At 43.5% G+C, this 20,759-nt stretch overlaps 1 protein-coding gene across 2 annotated transcripts in view; it reads left to right on the top strand.

Annotated features, from left to right (window-relative positions):
* The window catches only part of DPYSL5 (dihydropyrimidinase like 5), an 89,353-nt gene that overhangs the window by 15,836 nt on the left and 52,758 nt on the right, over nt 1-20,759 (top strand). The window contains exon 2 of one of the 2 annotated variants that reach the window (XM_070798985.1): nt 18,921-19,047. The exons of the other annotated variant lie outside the window; for it this stretch is intronic. The gene's annotated coding sequence lies outside the window, so the exon portion shown is untranslated. The remainder of the gene's footprint in view (nt 1-18,920; nt 19,048-20,759) is intronic. 2 annotated transcript variants of the gene reach the window in all.

The following is a 20,759-nucleotide window of genomic DNA, read 5'->3' as shown; positions in this document are numbered from 1 at the left end:
CTTTTTGTGTGAATTTATATTGAGATATAACTTGCATGTAATAAAATTCACACATTTTAAGTGTACAATTCACTGGTTATTAGTGTATTTAAAGAGTTACACCACCATCAGACAGTTTAATTTTAGAAAATTTCTATCACCCCTAAAAAATTCATGCCCATCTGTATTTACTCTCATTCCCACCCTCAACACTGGGCAGCCTCTAAACAAATAGATACAAACAAGTAAAATACTTTATATTTAGATTTGCCTTTTCTCAACTATTCTTAGTCTTTTTTTTTATGTTTAAGTGTTTTCCAGTGTTTTTCACTACTGTGAACACAATATTTTTTCTTATTTCTATTTCTAGCTGGCTGCCTACTAGCACAGGAAATAATATTTTACTTTTATTATATTTGCCTTATAATTGGTTATCTTACCAATTTTCTTAGACATTCTAGGTATACAATCATAGTATGCGTGTGAAGTCACATCAGTCGTGTCTGACTCTCTGTGACCCCATGGGCTATAACTCTCCAAGCTCCTCTGTCCATGAGATTCTCCAGGCAAGAATACTGGAGTGGGTTGCCATTTCCTTCTCCAGGGGATCTTCCCAACCCAGGGACTGAACCTGCATCTCTTAAATCCTGTGCATTGGCAGGCAGATTCTTTACCACTAGCGCCACCTGGGTACCACATAGATTGTATGATTCTAGTTATGTAATCATAGCACAGCTTACCTCTTTTCCCATGTTTATCTTGAGGATTTAATTATCTTATTCGCATTTTTTAGGAAATTGCAAACATCATTCAATAATTGTGGTCAGAGAAGACATGCCTGGTTTTTTCCTGATTGCAGTCTATGTGTCGGAGAAGGCAATGGCACCTCACTCCAGTACTCTTGCCTGGAAAATCCCATGGATGGAGGAGCCTGGAAGGCTGCAGTCCATGGGGTCGCTGAGGGTCAGATACGACTGAGCGACTTCACTTTCACTTTTCACTTTCACGCATTGGAGAAGGAAATGGCAACCCACTCCAGTGTTCTTGCCTGGAGAATCCCAGGGACAGGGGAGCCTGGTGGGCTGCCGTCTATGGGGTCGCACAGAGTCAGACACAACTGAAGCGACTTAGCAGCAGCAGCAGTATATGTGTGTGTTAGTCACTCAGTAATCCCCGACTCTTTTCAACTCTATGGGTTATAGACCACCAGGCTCCTCCATCCATGGGATTCTTCAGGCAGGAATAATGAAGTGGGTTTCCATCCCCTCCTCCAGGGGATCTTCCCAACCCAGGGATTGAACCCAGGTTTCCCACATTGCAGGCAGATTCTTTACCATTTAAGCCACGAGGGTAGTGTTCTTTAATTTTGCAACAATAAGCTGAGGGGAGGGAGGTGAGGAGCATGACCTTGGCTTAGGGATGGCTGGGGATGGAATGACCTAACTAGAGGAGCAATATTTAGACATCTTCCTTACCATTACCAGTTGGAGGATGTCCAATATATATTTGTATTCTCTTTTTAGTGTAGGTTAGAGCACCAGATGTAAATTTATAATTGGACTATATCACTTTAACCTCCAAAGAAATGTCATTGCTAAGTTAAAATTTAATAGTATTTCCCCAGCCTTTTATTGATGTTTGCTCTATATTAAAAATGGCCACTGGGAAAATATTTCTGCACCTTCTGCAAAACTGCAGTCAAATACATCTATGCTTATCTTCCTCAGAGTAATCCAATAAATTCCTTCTAGAATTATCTACATAGAGAACAGAACTGCTTTCTCTAAAACATTCTGACTGAAGCCTTCTTTTGACTGTTCCATTAGATAGAGGGGAGCAAGAAATTATTGGGGATTCAAAGTGCCTTTCCTGGTGGGTGAATCAGAGCTGCCCTTTTATTCAATAATAAGAAGAGTTTTCACCTTCCCTCCCAACCATTTCCCCAGTTACTTGAACTGCCAGGAAGCTTGGCATTAAATATAATTCCTACTAAATTACATCTCTTCTTTTTCTGAGTTCCCTTTAGCAGTCCTCTTTTTTAATGTGTTTTGTTGCTTTTAGGTTAACTTTGCTGAGGTGTAATTTATATGCAATGGACACAACCATTTTTAACGTTCGTTTAAGACATATTTATGTACCTGAATAATTACTACTAAATTGAAATATGGAATATTTCTATTACCACCCAAAGTTTCCTTATGCCATATATATATACATATATATACTTTTTTAGCCACACTGCCTGGCATGTGGGCTCATGTAGTTCCGCGCCAGGGATTAAACCCATGCCCTCTGCGTTGGAAGCAAGGAGTCTAATCACTGGTCCACCAGGCAAGTCCCCCCTTGTGCCTCTTTCTATTGAATCCCCTTCCCCTCTCCTCCCCAACCAGTGATGTGCTATCATTGCAGATCTGTGTTTCTCTACCATGGGAGTGGAGAAGGAAATGGCAACCCACTCCAGTATTCTAGCCTGGAGAATTCCATGGACAGAGGAGCCAAGCAGGGGGCAGTCCATGGGGTCACAAAGAGTCGGACATGACTGAGTGACTCACTCACATACTCACTCATTACCATGCGAGAGTTTGCCCCTTTAGGGGCCATATGGCAATGTCTGGAGACATTTTTAGTTGTCACAACTGTGCAGGTACCACTGGCATTAGTGGGTAGAGGCCAAGAGTACTGCTAAATATCCTATAGTGCATATGGTAGTCCCTACAACAAACAATTAACCAGCCCCAAATTTCAGTTATGCCAAGACTGAGAAACCCTACTAAATCTATGGATTGGGCACACAAATGATAGCCCACGGCTCAAATCCAGTCTCATGGGCTGTGTTCATACAGCCCATAAATTACAAGTGGTTTCTGTATGTACTCCAGTATGAGTACTGCTTTCACTAAGCATGGTGTTTTCAAGGTTCACCCGTGTTGTGTCATGAATCAATATTTCTTCTCTCTTTATTGCTAAATAATGTCCCAATGCATGGATTTGTAAACATAATGCTGCTATATGCATTCTTGTGTGTAATTTTTTGTGTGGACATATCTTTTCGTTTCTCTTGGGTATAAACTTAGAGTGGAGCTTCTGGGTTGTAGGGTGATTCTTTAACTTTTTGAAGAATCGCCAGATTGTTTTCTAAAGCAGTGCATCACTTTACATTTCTACTGCTGTGTATGAGGGTTCCAATTGCTCTCCACATCCTTGCCAACACTTCTGATTATCCGTCTTTTTTATTATAATCATTCTAGTGGGTGTGAAGTGGTATTGTACTGTTGTTTTGGTTTGCATAGCCTGATGGCTAAATGAACATCTGTTCATGCGTTTATTAGCCACTCATGTATCTTCTTTGGAGAGATATTGATTCACATCCTTTCCCCATTTTTAAACTGGGTTATGTCTTTTTATTACAGAGTTGTAGCAATTCTTTATATTCAGAATTTTCTTCCATTCTCTGGGAGTTAGTTTCTTTATTATTGTTAGTTTTATTTGGAACTAGTAGTGTATTCACAATTTGTTTGTCCACTCACCTCCTAGTAGACACTATGGTTGTTTCCAGTTTGGGGCTACAATGAAAAAAGTTACTACAAGGATAAGTCTTTGTGTGCACATATCTTTTTATCTCTTGGGCAATTACCTGCAAAGTGGGCTTGCTGAGTACTATGTTAACTTTATAAGAAATTGCCAAAATATTTTCCAAAAGAGCTGCACCATTTTAAATTTCCACCAGCGATGTACAAGAGTTCCAGTTGTTCCATATCCATTCTAGCCTTCATACTTATTGGTCTTTATAGTGGGCAATGATATTTCATCATGGGCTTCCCTGATAGCTCAGCTGGTAAAGAATCCTCCTGCAATGCAGGAGACCCCGGTTCAATTCCTGGGTCAGAAAGATCCACTGGAAAAGGGATAGGCTACCCACTCCAGTATTCTTGGGATTCCTTGGTGGCTCAGCTGGCAAAGAATCTGCCTGCAACGTGGGAGACCTGAGTTCAATCCCTGGGTTGGAAAGATCCCCTGGAGAAGGGAAAGGCTACCCACTCCAGTATTCTGACCTGGAGAATTTCATGAATTGTATAGTCCATGGGGTCGCAAAGAGTTGCAAATAATATAAAAACCTTAATATTATTGGCCTTTTTAATGGGCAATGATATTTCATTATGGTTTTAATTTGCATTTCCCTGATAATCAATGATGTTGACATCTTTTCATGTGTTTATTTGCCATCTGTACCTTCTTTGTGATGTGTCTTTTCAAATCTTTTGCTCATTAAAAAAAAATTATTTATTTATTTGGCCACATCGGGTCTTAGTTGCAGCACATGGGATCTTTGTGGTGGGACACAGACTCTAGTTGGGGCACGTGCACTCTGGAGCACAAGAACAGTAGTTACCTCCGGCTTAGTTGCCACCGCTGGCAGGAAACCCAGGCACATGGCAGAAAACAGCAGGTAGAGCACAGTGACCAGAGTGTAGGCATAGGTGGTGAGAGGAGGCAGTTGGTGGCAGGAGTGTACCAACAGGTGGAGGGGCTTCAGATGCAGATGAGCAGGCTCCAACTCCCAGACAAGGTGATAGGCAACAAGAAGGATGAATGTGCCAACCTACTGGGAATGAGATAGCGGGCCCTTGACCAAGCCAGACTTGGGTACAGGGCATTGAGTACCTAATGTGGAATCTGGGGTTCTGACCTCCAGCAGCAGAAGAGGTGAAGCACACAGTCAGGGCTTGTCCCGAGCCAGGTATCCTAACCGGGTGCCTTAGTATGTTCAGTTCCAGTCTTTAGTCCCCAGAGGTAGCCAGGGACCGGGAACCTAGGGAATCTGGCCAAGCCTTCTGGGAAGGAGACGGGGGAATCATCTGTTCCAATCCCTCCTCTTTTCTAGTAGGAGCAGGTGAACAAGAAAAAGAGGAAATGCTGGCATTCAGGGTGAATTAGATGGGCAGACAACCAGACTTCCATTACTCCCATTTATTTGCTTTCAGAGATATAGACTTATTCATTCCTTATGTTGGCAGTTACTCAGCAGGTGCTCTGCAGCCCAGCAAGGACTGAAGGAAAAGCTCATTACCTTTTTTTGTTTAAGTGAATGAAGGTATCTCTACTTTTTCAGACTCAGCCACCAGGAAAAGCTTTTGAACCCCAAACAATCCATCACTCTCTCTCTCCAACTGTTCATTCAAGAAAGGCAGCAGCCAGATGGGCTGGGTTAGAGAGGGTGTTCAGCTCCTATTTTGCAGCCATTTGAAAAGATGCTGTCTTGTCTGGGGCCCAGGTGAAAAGAGTGAAAGAAGGGGGCCATCCACTATTGCCTGTGGAGGTGGCCCCCATCTGCTCACCTCCCTGAAGATGCTGCCCCGAATGCTGGCTTGGTCCCAGATGGGGTGTCTTTCACTGAGATGGGGGACACTGGGAGAGGAGCCAGGTGCCAACAAGAGTGTGATGAGTTTTAGATGCGATGAATTTGAAGGGCCATTGAGACATCTGAGCAGAGCAAACCCATAAGCCACGAGATACTGTACTGATGAATGGTAGTTGAATAAATGTATAAGAGATGTTGACTTGCTCACAGATTGCCTGCCCTGGCACAGACTTCCTCCGGTGCTACTGCCCCCTTGACCAGGGCTTTCATCGATTCCACAGCTAATTTTTTATTTTAAAAAATTTATAATCAAATAGTACAGAGAGATTGAGTCCTGATACAATTCTCTTTCTCCAAGACTCCAGCAGTTAATAGTGTTTTATGCAAAAAACTTATTATGTGTGAGTTTATGTACATATATATGAATATTTATACATGAGATTTCATATATATATATATATATATATGAAATTTCATTTATATGTAAATACACAAGTAACCATGGTCCTGTTCTATAACCTACTTTTCTTCACTTAATGCTGGATCATAGACAACCTCCCCTGTCAGTGTTTAGAGATCTACACAATCCTTTACAATAGCTGCATAGCCTTCTGTTGTGTGAATATGCCATTATTTATTTAAACAGTCCTCATATTGACAGACCTTCAGCTTGTTCTTAAAATATTTGCTATTGTAAAAACAATGCAATGAAATACCCACATAATACATTTTTGTGTGATGGTCCAATTATTTTCATAGAAGAAGTTTTTGGATGTGGAATGCACATTTCAAGTTTTCATATATATGTTCAGATTTCCTTCTGGTAAAATTGTACCAGTTTGAACTGCTGTCTGAATGCATGCTTTTCTCATTTGTTCTGGGCATTGTTCTCTCTTATTTGTGCCATTATAGTAAGTGAAAATGTGATTTCATTGTTTTAATTCACATTTCTGTGATTATTAATAAAAATGAGCATCATCTGCTTTTTAGCTGTCTGGATTCCCCCCACTCCTGTGGGTTACCTATTCATATCCTTTGCCTATGTTTTTATACTGGAATACTTATCTTTCTCTTAAGATTTATAAGTGCTCTTATGTATTATAGGTATCCTTGGTTATATGTGGCAAACATGGCATAACCAGCTTTTATTTGTCTTTATCATGATATCTTTTGCTGCAACACAGTTTTTTTTTATTATTTTAGTCATATCCATATCAATCTTATGTTTTATAGTCTCTGGCTTTGAATTATGCTAAGAAAAGCTTAACCTATCAAAAAATTTATAAAAGTATCTTTCTATATTTCTATTTTATACTTTTATTTTTTATATAAAATGCAAATATAATGATGTCACTTCCTTGCTTGCCATATCAGCAAGCCTTCCTGCTGCCCTCAGCATCTAGTCCACCGTCTTGGCATAGCCCACCAGACGGTGGATGATCTGGGCTTTGCCTCTTCTTCATCCTCATACATCACATACATAAATCATCCCAAATGCACCTCTCTGCTGCTGTTTGGAATACGCATGCTTGTCTTCTCCCCCACCTTGCTAGTGAACTCCTAATTAACTATCAAGACTCCCCTCAAGGGCACGTCCTCTGAGACGCAGTCCTTTATCCCAGTCAGTGTTTCCCGGCACTGACACAGCTATCCTCTTAACTCATATTGAAATTATCCATTTATGAATTTCTTTTCACTACCGACTTGTGAGCTCTAGGATTGGGGGGTGGGGTTCAGCATCTGGCACTTTAATACAGTACTATTTAGCAGGTGCTAAGCCTGCCCCTGTGACGTGATTGGCATCTTAGCAAGCTCAGTGCACCAACAGTGTGAAGGCTGGGGGACCAATTAGAAGTATCCTGGTAACAATGATGTCCTATCCAGGTAGCTGACAAGGGCCTGGACTCAGGGGGTGGGTTTGGAGAAAAGAGGATAAAAAACAGACTTAATGGGTAGAATGGACACTGTTTGAGTAGAGTGTTTTGTTTGCCGTGTCTCCTAAAAGTTCAACACACAAGTGAGTAAAACTGTTAGCCCATTAGCATGGCCCACACCTTTTGATTCTAGTATTTTCGGTGTAGATTTACCCCTACTCCAATTCCTTTCCATGAAGCTGTGTCACCTAGGCTAATCATCCCCTCCAGTCTGTCTAGGGAGGTAGCCTATGACCTCCAAGGACAAGTGTGACATCGTTTTAATTAAATGCCCCGTGCTAAGAGCCTTCACGGCCCCTGACACATAGTACTATTGTTGCTGTTCAGTCACCAAGTCATGTCCGACCCTTTGCAACCCCATGGACTGCTGCATGCCAGGCTTCCCTGTCCTTCGCCATCTCCCAGAATTTGCCCAAGTTCATGTCCACTGAATCGGTGATTCCATCCAACCATCTCATCCTCTGTCACCCTCTTCTCCTTCTGCCTTCAGTCTTTGCCAGCATCAGCACTCAGTAAATATAAACTCACACTCTGGGCTCCTCCACCTCCTTACCTTGGGTGGTTGGGTCAGTGGCCATCTTCTGACTGATCTAAGAGATTCCTGGAGAGAGCGGCGTAAATCACTGTTTATTAGTGTGTTTCCACAAAGCACGGGCGTGCCCTGACAGCTGGGCTCCATCTGTCCACAGCTCTCTGCTCGCTCTGTCTGCCCAGGCTGCCATTCTTACTGTCGTCCCCACTCTGTTTGCCTTTTCCTCCAGAGACCCAGCATTTGGTCCTTTCCGAGCTCTGCTCCTTCCTTTTCTATTCTGTGAGCATCTTGTAATTAACCTACTGCATCCTCATGCCAAAGTCACCACCACTGTCGCTGTTCTCCTAGCCTCCATTTAGGCTGTGACAGGTAAGAAGCAGGAAGACCAGCCCCCACATCATGGTTCTATCCCCCAACTGTATTTGGCATCCTTCTCTGAAGGCTTCAGGGCCCCCCAGACCCCCCAGATCTCGTTCAGAAGCCAGAGCCTCTTGCTCTACACTCTGTGACTTCACACCCTGGCTCTCCAAGCTGCTTCCTCATTCCCACCTAACCTCTTGGCCCCAAGGCAGTTCCCCAAGTGCCATTCCCAGCCCATCCTTGCTTGCTTCTGCCTCTTGTCATTTTTTTCATCCCAAAGAATGCCTGCTTTGTTCTTCTGTCCCTAGGCTTGCACCAAACACCCTCACAACCATCACAGAACTCTCTTTTGAGACCCTTCCTTGCCATCACTAGCAGCTGGTTCCTGTGGCTAACACTTCGTACTTGTAAAATGCTTTCCCACCACTATCTCGTATGACCAGTCCTCCTGCTTTCCTTCAACTGACTTTTAATGAGCCCACTCTGCGTCCCAAGCCCTGGGAAGGATAAAATAAGGTATAGGCTTTGCTTTCAAGGCACTCCAGTCTAGTCCATTTGAATTCCAACCCAATTTCCTGCGCCATAAAATGGGGATGATAATGTTTAATGACCTCATAGGGTTGTTGTAAGATTTATATGAAATTGTGTGTGAGCCTGACACAAAAAGAGCTTAATAGCGCTGGCGTGTGGGTGGTGCTGATCGCCACTTTACAGCTGGGAAGAAGGGCTTGGAGCAGTGAAGGATGTGCCCACAGTCACACAGCCAGAGGGACAAACCCAAGTTTGGTACTTGTGGCACTGCTCTATCCATTCCCGACTCCATCTCTTCTTCATACCCTCCCAGCCTCGTTTGTGTCGCACTCAGTCTCAGTTGCTGGTCCCTTAAACAGGTCTCTGAAATGAGGACACAATCAAGGGGATCGCTGCCCCCGTCAAGGGGAAGTTGGTCATGTTCAGCCCTAGTTCTTTCTTTTAGTCCCCTAAGTATGCCCACTTGGCCCAACACTCCTAGTGCAAGGTGCTTCCCACAAGTGCCCAGCTGTTTCACCCATGTGAGCTAGTCTCCGGCAGTTGGTAAGCTTGCGGGGGCTCACCCACCCTACTGTGCCCATCTCTGCAAAGTTGGATTCCATTAGTCACTCATGTTCACAAACACTGATGAGATTTTCTTCTCAGGCTCCAGGAATTCTGGATCGGGTAGAAATATCCATTTGCCTCATGATGCTGATGAGTTGGGTCCATGAGAAGGCAGCTGGCAGAAGCAGGCATGGGAGAGGCGAGCTCATTGATTGAGCGGAAGCACTAATGGTGTGATTCAGTGGCTGGTAAAAGCATCACATTTGGGAGAGAGGGCTGGAAGCACATTTTAAGCTCAAGATGGAATATCTGACTCCTCATTAAAGGAGTCAGAGAAAAGAAGTGTATGTCCTTCTGAATCTACTTAAGAGTCAAAATAAAGGAGGAGACTGGTTTGTCCTAAAGCCTGGTCATTTTAGGCTTTAGGTGGCAGAAGGTGGCAGGTTGATGGCAAGACTTCCTAAAAAGAGGAACTTTTTCACCTTATGTCAATTTTTTTTCAAACAATATAGAAGGATGTTGTTTTAAATTATCATTTATTTTTCATTATAAAATTAATATGATATTATATAGAAAATTTGAAAAATTAGAAGGGGAAAATCACGGGTAATCCCATAACAAACCTTGTTGTTTATTTTCATCTGGTCTATTTTTTGTATGTATATTTTCACCCAGTTGTAATAATGCTTGATATATCATTTTTGTGTACTAGCATGCAGTTCAGTTTGGTTTTTTTTAATTTTTAAATATTTTGTGAGATACATCCAGAAGAGCACAGAAAATACATGGACAGTTTAAAGAATAATTTAAATCGTCTTAGTTCCCACCCTAGTAAAAGACTAGAGTATTTATAGCTCTCAAGAAAGCTTGTGGTTGTCTCCACATACAGCCCCTTCTCCAGTTCTTCCCCACCCAGGGATAGAACCAGCATCTCCTGCATGTCCTGCATTGGCAGGTGGATTCTTCATCGCTAGCACCACTTGGGAAGGATTCTACTACTATATGCCTATAAATCATTTTTGCCTGTTTTTGGATATTAAGTGACCTTACTCTATGTGTCTTGCTTCTTTCCTTCTTTTCTTCAATTATATTGTTTTCAAGACATTGTATGTGGCTGTGGTTAGTTCATACTCATTTTCAATTTAAAAGAGAAAAAAGCATTTTTATTTTCCTGCTCTATTTGTTTGCAAAATCCAGACTTTATTGGGTAGCCCAGGTCTGTGATGCTGTTACAGTTGGGAAAACTCATTCCTTTGCTCTGTTTGTCTTTCCCATCCACCATCTGAGAATCTTGGTCTCAGTGAGAAACGCACTGCCCCCTTCTTCTGGCCATGGACCTGGCCCTCTCTGCCATTTGGCTGGCGTTCTAGGCAGCAGCCACTCTGTGGGCCACTGGACACCCTTAAGCTGCAGCTGCTGTCCTTCCACGGGAGCTGATGGAATTATTTCTGGGGACTGGAGACAGCTGGAGAGAGCATGGACAGCACAGCAGGGCTGAGGAATCTGCTGGAGAGGGGCGACCAGAGCCGGAGGGTGGCAGTGGCAGTGGTGACTCTACTGGTCGTGAAGAACCAGGTGTTCTCTGGCTAAAGCCTCAATCAGGAGGCAGGAAGTCATGTCTCCAGTGTGTGCGCCCCTTCCTCTGCCCTTCTTCCAGGGCCCTGGAGCAGCTGGGCTCATGGAAGGGAGATTTTACATATACTTACTGGTGTTTGCTGGTGTTCATCCTCCCAGGATCTCACATGAGCTGCCTGACCTCAGTGAGTCAGTGGGTGCCTAAAAGGAGCTGGGTTGTTGCCCAAATGCAAAGACTGGTCATGCCAGGCCAGGATGCTCACAGCAGGCACACGGAGAAGCCCATCCTGGATCAGCAATACACACACTCACATGCGCACTCGGCTTTGCCTTCTAACAACTGCTCAATTCTCGTAGCTAATCTCATTGAACAAGTGGCCTGCAGCTCCATTTCTTACCACCCTCTCATGGCTAATCCTTTGGAATTTCACTTTTGCCCTCATGGTGCTTGATCAGTAAGCCCACCCCGCAGGGCCAGGCTGGGCTGATGAACCTATGGGATTAAAAGCACTTACTTGATCTTAGCTTGTTAAGGACTCACCCCTGGTGGATTCATATATGCCTTCCCAGAAGCCAGGCTCGCCCTTGGGCTCCACTCATGGCACCTTCCTGGTCTAAGCTGGTAATTCACACTTTCTCAGGAGCAAGCCCTTCCTCGGTCACCACATTCACATCCATCACTTGACAGACTGCTTACTGAAGAGGCTGCCCTGGTGCTGGGCTCTCACCTGTAGTCTTGCCCTGTCCTGTCCTACCTGTCCCACACTACCTTCTCTACAACATGGTGACCAAGGTGGTGGCAGTATTCCAGATGCAGATGCTTCATGGTCCCCAGTTACAAACATCCTGGGCCAGCTGGCACCTGCCACCCAGAACCTAGATCCTGCTCAGCCCTTGGGTTATAGAGCCCCTGGGGTGTTAGCAACTTCTGCCTGGCCAGTTAGATGCAGAAAGAGTGTGTTGCTATTGGATGCAGGATCCACTGTGTCTCGGCTGAAGGGAGGGGGGTAACATCGGCCATAACCACTCTAGCCTCTGCCCTCCCTGGCTACCCCTCAGCCTCACTAGCTCTTCTTCCTGTCCAGGCCTGGAGGACCCAGCCTCCAGGTCCCCACTAGTCTTTGATGAGCCCCAGATGAGAGATGGAGGACCTGCCCTTTTACCTTTCCCAGTTCTTCTCCCCATGGTTGGCTTCTACTTCCAGAATCCCGCAAAATATTTCTCACAAAGCTCCAAGGTGCACACCAGCCCTTCTGATACTGGCCTAGGTTGGAGAGGAATCCAGGAGAAGTCCCATATTTCTGGATGGGTGATGGGGACAGTGCAGTTGGTTTTGAACTGATTGATGCTGCCTTGGGACAACTCAGCGGAATGGTCCAGTGGGCCTTTGGATGATGTTAAAATGCCCCATGTGTGCATGCTCAGTCACTTCAGTCATGTCCAACTATTTGTGACCCCATGGGCTGGAGCCTGCCAGGCTCCTCTGTCCGTGAAATTTTCTAGGCAGGAATACTCAAGTGGGTTGCCATACCCTCCGGGAATCTTCCTGACCCAGGAATCGGACCCACTTCTCCTGAATCTCCTGCATTACAGGCAGATTCTTTACCCACTGAGCCACCTGGGAAGCCCTGAAATGCCTCACTCCTTTGTTATTAGCATAGTGGAGGTTCTCTGATTTCTGCTTCAAGCAGAGAACTAGGTGGTAAAGGAAGCAGTCAGAAGTAGGTGAAGCATGACTGTGGGATATGGGGAGAGGTAGTCATGGGGTGGGAACATCTGTGATCTTGTCCTTTTTTTGTTACTTGTCACTTAATTGTTATTAGTCATTAGTTCATACAAATCCACTAGAGTAGTTACCTCTGAGGAGGGGGATGTGAGCTGCGATGAAGGAGGTACCAGGATGAATGGTAATGACTATGCTGAGTTCACTGGTGTTTGTGTCATTATTATTTATATTAATACCTTACACGTAGGTTATAAAATTGTTTAAGATCTACTCAAGAATTTATAAAGCCAGTTAAGAATTAGTTATAAAATTACACTGCACTTTAATATTAGTCAAGAATTGTTTGGTGCTTTACTATGTAGAAAGCAATTTACTTTTTTTAAAAATCAAATTTATTAATGTAAACACTTAGCTGTTTCCCACTCACCTCAAACTTCCCTTTTTGGTTTTTATGCTGTGTTGAATCATTAATTTGTTCTCATTTTTCAACGCCAAGAGAATCCTCTTTCGGAATCATCCCAGGATGCACTGAGCACAAACACCCCTCCAGGGATGGCTCTCTCATTACTCTGTTTCTCTTCCCCATGTGCTGATCAGAAGAAGAAAAATAGCTGCATGGTTTTCTTTTCTTTCCCAAACCCCTAACTTATATTACCTTTTGATCCTATAACAAATGTTATCAGCTTGGAGCAAGGGACCAGCCATTGCTGTTCAGCATGTCCCCCGTGACCTGAGTGGCTTCACCGCCCTTCCAGCTTCCACCCCAGGTTGTTCTTAGGGTCAGCTTAAATGCCCAGGACCTTCATGTCACAGGGCAGTTGTGTAGCTCTTGTATATTACTGGCTATCACAGTGACCAATTGTCTCTAAAGATCACATGGTTTCCTGTGGCTTCTACCCAAAGGGGAAATGTGAGTCTTCAACCAATGCCTGTTAAGAGGGAATATACATCTTAAACCAATACCTGTTGGGTTAGTTTCAAGGTCTTCCTGTAAGAAGTGTCCCTTTGCGGTGTCTTTTGGCTCGGACGTTTGTGCTGAGAGCTGGAGCCGCTCAGCTTCCGCCGGCTGAGCGGCTGGCAGGAGGCAGCTGTGCTGGACAGACTGCTGCTCTCCTCGTCTCACACCTCCCTGCAGGCTCGGGGAACTGTGGAAGGTGTTGACAGAAGCAGGCAATTCCAAACGCAGCGTTGGGGTTGGCATTTCCTTGGCAGGACTTACACTGTGCACCTTCTAGGAGTGTAGGGTGTGTGCATTTCATGAATGAGAAGCAGAGCTGCTGTAACCTTGACTGTCCACTTGGCAAAGTGCCCCCGCACCCCTCACCCAACCATGCATTTCTTTGCTGGAGCTGCTCAATGACAGTAAAAATGGCAGGAAGGTGGGCAGTGCAGGAAATTTACTGTCATCCCGCAAGACGGTTGTGGGAGAGCAGATAGCAATAATTGTTACTATTTTAAACACGAAGAAGCTTTCTTAAGACTCGGCTCCTAGCTCATAGCGTTTTCCCTCCCCACCCGGAAGTCCCTCTTTCCCCAGCCAGCACATCACCTTAACTCTGACCCACTACTGGTTCAAGAACATAAGGGCCAGGAAACTGGGGAGATATGAGCTGTGTACACTTGGATAAATCTTTGCATATTGGAGATATCCACTGTCTTTCTGAGGAAGGCATCATTGCTTCCCTGAATATACTGTAAGATTCTTAAGATCTCTGATATTTGTAGCAAAACACCATCCCTTTAGTCCTGGACTGGTTCCCTGCGATTCAAGGTCCCTGTTGGTAAAGTCCAGCACTGGAGAGAAAGTCAGGGTCCACTTGATAAATCTGTGCAGCTCTAGAATTTCATACCCCTGAATTATTTTTTCTAATAGTATTTAACTATCTGGTGTTTTCCCCCATTTCTTCCTGGGAGGACAGAGATGCGATTTGAATGTTTTTGTTTGAATAGACAGAAGAGCTGGATGATCAGTTTTTGGTTAAACCCATGGGAGTGTAGGATATAACCAGAAATCTTTAAAGGAGGTGTATTTTAAGGCCCAGTTGTTACTTAATGATGATTTGACTATAATGTTTATTGCTATCTAATGTGGTATCTTAGTCAGCTTGAGCTGCTATAATAAGAATACCAGAGACTGGGTGCCTTGAGCAACGGAAACTCCTTCCTCATAGCTCTGAAGGCCGAGGAGTCCAAGATAGATCAATGTGCCAGCCAGTTCAGTTCCTGGTGAGAGAGTTTCTTGCCTGTGGACAGTCTTCTCTCTGTGTCTTCATATGGCAGAAAGAGAGATCTCTTGTGTGTCTTCTTATTAGGAAACTACAAGATCGTCATGACCTAAGTAGCTCCCAAAGACCCCAGCTCCAAATACCATTACGTTGGGATTAAGGCTTCAACATATGAATGTGGGAGAGGTGAGCCTAAACATTCAGTCCACAGCGTGTAATAAGCCAGTGGGCCAGACTGGTTCTATATATGCAGTTATGGGGCTTCCCAGGTTGGTGCTAGTGGTAAAGAACCCACCTGCCAATGCACAAGACATAAGAGGGTTCAATCCCTGGGTCAGGAAGATCCCCTGGAGGAGGGTATGGCAACTCACTCCAGTATTCTTACCTGGAGAATCCCATGGATAGAGGAGCCTGGCAGGCTACAGTCCATAGGGTCACAAAGAGTCAGGTTTTAGAATCAAATCAGTGACTCAAAGCATCATAAATGAGTAAAACCAATCCTGACCTTTTTGACCATGACCATTGATAAGGATGTTCTCTGAATATGCTGCCCCACTAGAGAAGAGGGAAAGACCATCATGGCCTGTAGTATTTGCACTGTTTAAAAGCATGAGTTTCAACAACTGTGTTCAAATCCTTTCTCTTTAGGGGGACTCTCCTAGGAGGTCCGAGGTATCTCCCCATTCACACACACCCTCACTTTGTTATGTACATACACACATGGTACACGCACAGACAGCAGGGACACTGTGGGAAAAGATGCCAGTATGTCTTTCTTTTAGCAAAGACTAGCAGGGAAAACTCTAGGAATGAGGTGCTAATGAGGTTACTGGAGGAGGTGAGAAGCATAATGAATGTCAACCATCACACAAGTCAACAACAAGGGGGGATCAGGAGGAATGAGACATCTTGGTGATGCAGACCATTTGGAAATGTGGAAATGTGTGGGAGGACACTGGTGTAACAAAAGACACTCCTCCCATCACCAACCTGCTGGTCTCACCCAGTCACAGCTCTGGCATCTGGTACCTGGTGAGAGACACCTAGTCTAAATCAAGTTAGATTTAATGTCTTTAGGCAAAAAATGTCCCCTTGACACTTTAGCACTTGGTAATGCAATTATTTGTGTCTCTCTCACTCACTAGACTGAGTTTCTTTCTTTTTTTTTTTTTTAAATACTATTTACTTATTTGGCTGTGCTGGGTTTTAGTTGTAGCATGTGGGATCTAGTTCCCTGACCAGGGACAGAACTCAAGAGCATGAAGTGTTTGCCACCGGACCACCAGGGAGGTCCCAAGACTGGGTTTCTTGAGAGCAAGGCCTGTGTCCTTTCAGAGTTATCTCCAGTGCTTGACACTGGGGAGGAATGAAGTTATAGAATATTTTCATGCACACAAATATTCATTTTAAAAAGATATTCTCCCCAAACACCTTGGGCAGGGAACTTTAAGCAACTGTGCTATATTATTATCCAAACACACCAGTCTAGGACTGGAGTGTTCCAAGGCTTGGTAACCCCCAAAACACTGAAGATTTTCAGGTAGCTGTGATGACTACACCCCCCAATCTGAAGCTGTAAGTCTGCCAGAGGGTTGGAGGGAGCTGACAGTTCTGTGCCAATCAGACCCATCAGTCGGGCCACTATTTACACTGAAGCCATTATTTACAGGCTTGGTTTCTGGTGAGGACTCTTTCTGGCTGCCTTCTAGCTGTGTCCTCACATGACCTTTCTTCTGGGCATAAGCACAGTTTATGGGGGTGAAAGTGGGTAGGGGAGAGAGGGGGAGCTCTCTGATGTTTCATCTTACGAGGACACTAATCCTATTTGATCAGGGCTCCACCCTTATGGCTTCATTTATCCTTAAAAACTTCCTTAAAGGCCTCATCTTCTAATATAGCCACTCTGGAAGTTAGAACTTCAGCACATGAATTTTGGGAGGACACAAGCATTCAGTTCATAACTGCTCTAAAAATGATTGACTGGCTTTCAAACCCTACTCTGTTATAAACTAGCTGTGTGACTTTGAAGAAGTTCCTTTAACTTTTCTAAGCATCAGTTTCTTTATGGTAAAACTGGGGGCAATAAGAGTATCTATCTCAGGGCATTGTAAGAATCAAATAAGATAATGTAAATGGTGGGCATTGGGAAGGGTCCAGTATATAGATGTTTGCTAATTGTTTAGATCATTATTAGAATCCTCTAAATTCTGAGAATGAGTTTCCTCTAAGGTAGTCCTAGGAGTCCAGTCCAGTCCGGAGTTCCAGGACTAAAGCAGGCTTCTGTGAATGGGATCCCCCAACCAGAGAGGCTGCAGGACTCCCCAGATTTGCAGGTACCCAGCCTCTTCAGAGCCTGGTTAGCCTTCAGGGATTTCCAACAAAGAAGTGGAAAATGATAAGGTGAGTCATGGTGGCAGCCCAAGTGTTCTAGAGAAGGATTCAGGTACAGCTGTTAGGAGCAGGTCTTTTTGTCATCTCCTCACATAGAGGATGGCAGAGGGAGGGACTGAGCCCACTGGACATTAGTGAAGCATCAAGTTGGATTCTTTCTGGCTTCTTTGTAGCTTAAAAAACCTTCTTAACACAACTTTTTATATTTTAAAAGGTAATACAAGTTTAATGTATAAAATTTGAAAAATATAAAAAACTGTCAAGAACATAAAAATCATCTGAAACTCTTCTACCCAGAGTAACTCTGATAACCTTCCCTGTAAGTCCCAGACCCTGGAGTTGTATGAGCTCTGATGGGTTACCTGTTATTTCAAAACGTCTGTTTCCTTCTCTTAAAATAGGGCTAATACCTCCCGCCTTGTTCTTACTTCTTGGGGCTGCTGTGTGAATTAAATTCCAGGCACAGGGTGTTAGCTTACTAAGAGCCTTGTTACTACTGTTACTATTGAAGAAGACGCCCTTGGCTTATGATGATTCCAGCATCACAGCTCAGACAAGAAACCCCGGTAAATCATTATCACATCACTCTTCCAGGGTCTCCACCCTCCAGGTGTGTGCCATGAGTATGTGCTGTGGATTAATAAGCAAATCAATATTCTCATTTACCATGCTGACATAATGACTGGGCAGCAATTTCCCAGCATAAATTTCTTAAATTTCATAACTTACTTAAAGTTCTTTTTAAAGGTGAGGATTATATATTTGCACAGAGGATTGTATGTGTCTTATCACCATTATTTCTCGCTGAGAACTTGCATCTCTCCTTTTGTGGTCACTTCTGGCCTTGGAAGAAAGAGATTGCATCTCTGAAGGCTTTCTGGGCTTCCTTCGGCCAGAAAGGTTTTGTCCATCACCTAAGAACCAAATTCATTTCCTGATTATTGTGTATTAAATTAAAATTCCAGTTTTTAAATTTTAGGACAAAAGTTCTCCTGACGTATGTCAGCTTTATTCCAGCTTCAGACAACAGGCTTGTTGTGACAGTCCCAGTCTCCCCTCTGGCCCCTCTGGCCTCCCCGATTCCTCCCCACTCTCTCTACCCAGTTCCTTCCACACTAGGGGAGGGATCCCTTCTCCCCAAAGGTCAGAAGGATGCCTGGCAGGGGCCAGATGTTCATGGGAGACAATGTAAGGAAAGGAGGCTTACTCCCAGCCACCTGTCTTATTTCCCAGCATCTCCCAGCAGCAGACCCCAGTGGACCAGCCTCTCCTAACAGCAGAAGGACCTGACAGTCTAAGCTGAATTCAGACTGTAAACTTTCTTGGTGTGGAGATTCCATGCACTCCAGCCTGGTCAATTTGACAAAAAAAACAAAACAAACAAAAAACAACTGCCTAGCCAAGTGAGTTCAGGAGAGCAGGCTAAACTCTCCAACTAGCTGACTTATTCCCTTGCAAGAGTTATTCCTTCAGCAGATTGTAAGACCTTTCATCCTGGGACACAGGCTTCCTATACCTTGGCTGCTGGCAGGCAAAATAAAATGATGAGGATGAGAGATAGTGTGTCGCTTTCTTTGCTCTGTTCACAGTGATGTGCTGCATTGGAAGAGGGATCAAAGTTGAGCATTATCCTATATACAGAGTTGCCAAATGTCCCAGACAACAAACGTGGAATTGGCCTACTGTTTTAAACCATTTGATTGTTGGGTGCACAAGTATCAATAGAGGCGGCCATTCATTCTTTTTTTTTTTTTTTCCGCAGTTTGAATTTCCTGTACTGGATGCTGGGGGTGAGGATTGGGCAGATACAGTGCTCACTGCTATGCCTTTGACTTTGAGGACTTAGTGCAGAGGTGGAGACAGATTCCAGTGCCATGAAGTCAGTGAAGGTACTGAGGGAGTCAGGGAAAGCTTCTTAGAAGAGGGGACAATTGATTGGATCCTTAAGAATAAGTTTACTGAGTAAAAATGTCGGCTTTCTTTGAGCCCACAATGACGTTGCAGTGTCACTGTGGGAGGGAGGTATATCTTCCTCTGCTTGGTCAGATTTATATTTTCTAAATCTAAATGAAAATAGTTTCTATTCGGATACCGAATAGTCAAGAGAGTTGCCGAAATCAACCTGCATTAAACATGTGTATCAATTAGGGGAGAATCGACATCTTTTCTATGTTAAGTCTTCCAATCCATGAACATAGAATGTCTCTCCACTTATTTAGATCTTTGATTTCTTTCACCAGCATTTTGTACTTTTCAGCATACAAATCCTATATGCATTCTTAGATTTGTGCCTAAGTATTTCAATTTTCTTGAGCATCTATGTGTTCATTGCTAGTATATAGAAAAACAATAGCTTTTTCTATGTTGATCTTATACCTTGTGACCTTGCTGAATTCACTTATTTGTTCTAGTAGATTTTTTTGTAGATTCTTTTGGGATTTTCTGCATAGCCCCTATCACGTCACCTGCAAATAAGAACAACTTTTTAATTTTTCAATTGCTGTGTCTTTCATCTCATTTTCTTTTGTCATATTGCTAGCTAGGACTTTCTCTATTGAATAATAGTGGTAAGAGTAGACATCCTTGGCTTATTCCCAGTTTAGCAGGGAAAATGTTCAGTCTTTCGTCATTAATTCTGGTTTTAGCTACAGGTTTTTGTTGATGCTCTTTATCAACTTGAGGAAGTTAATGTCTATTCCTACTTTCCTGAGAGTCTTCATCATAAATGGGTGTTGTATTTTGTCAAATGCTTTTTCTGTATCAACTGATATGATTGTGTGATTTTTCTTCTTTAGCCTGTTAATATGGTGGATTACACTGATTGATTTTCAAAAATTGAGCAAGATTTGTATCCCTGGAGGTAATCCCATTTACATGGGTGGGATTTTTGAATTCTTTTACATATTGCTAAATTCTGTTTGCTGAGGTTTGTTAGAAATTTTTGTATCTACATTCATGAGGAGTATCACTTTAGAGGTTTTTTTTTTTTTTTTTTTTTTTTTTTTTGGTACTGTCTTTGTCTATCTTTGGTATCAGGGTAATACTGACTTCATAAAATGACTTGGGAAGGTTTCCTTCTCTATTTTCTGGAAGGGATTGGTGTTAATTCTTTAAGTGTATGGTAGAGGTCTGTGGCTTTTGAAAAACGGATTCTGGGGGCACAGCCTGAACCAAATAAAGCTGAGTCTTCAGTGGTGGAGCTTGAGCATGGATGCTTTCAAAAGCTCCTCGGATGAGTTTATCAATATGCAGTCATCTAGGGAGCTTCAGTGTGGTAGTGGGCTTCTTAACACAAACACAGGAGGGTGAACTGCAGCAGAATCCATCTGAAGAATGGCATGAATCAAACAGCTGTGAGACTTGGAGAATTTGGCCCTCTGAGACACGCCCCGGGAGCCTCCAATATCTCCAGGACCATATATGGTTTAGTGGGGACATTCCTCATGTAAGACCTCTGGGTTTGACTTGGCTAGTTAGTAGCCATAAATTCCTTAATAGCAATTTCAGTTTTCTCATCTGTGAAATGCCACTTCTTGGACTGTTGTAGCAATAAAATGAGAACCCAGGTCTCCCACATTGCAGGTGGATTCTTTACAGTCTG

This window comes from Bos indicus, chromosome 11 (genome assembly GCF_029378745.1).
Source record: "Bos indicus isolate NIAB-ARS_2022 breed Sahiwal x Tharparkar chromosome 11, NIAB-ARS_B.indTharparkar_mat_pri_1.0, whole genome shotgun sequence".
Classification (NCBI taxonomy): Eukaryota; Metazoa; Chordata; class Mammalia; order Artiodactyla; family Bovidae; genus Bos; species Bos indicus.
The sequence above is the reverse complement of the archived record's forward strand: the minus strand, read 5'-3'. Positions and strand labels throughout refer to the sequence as shown.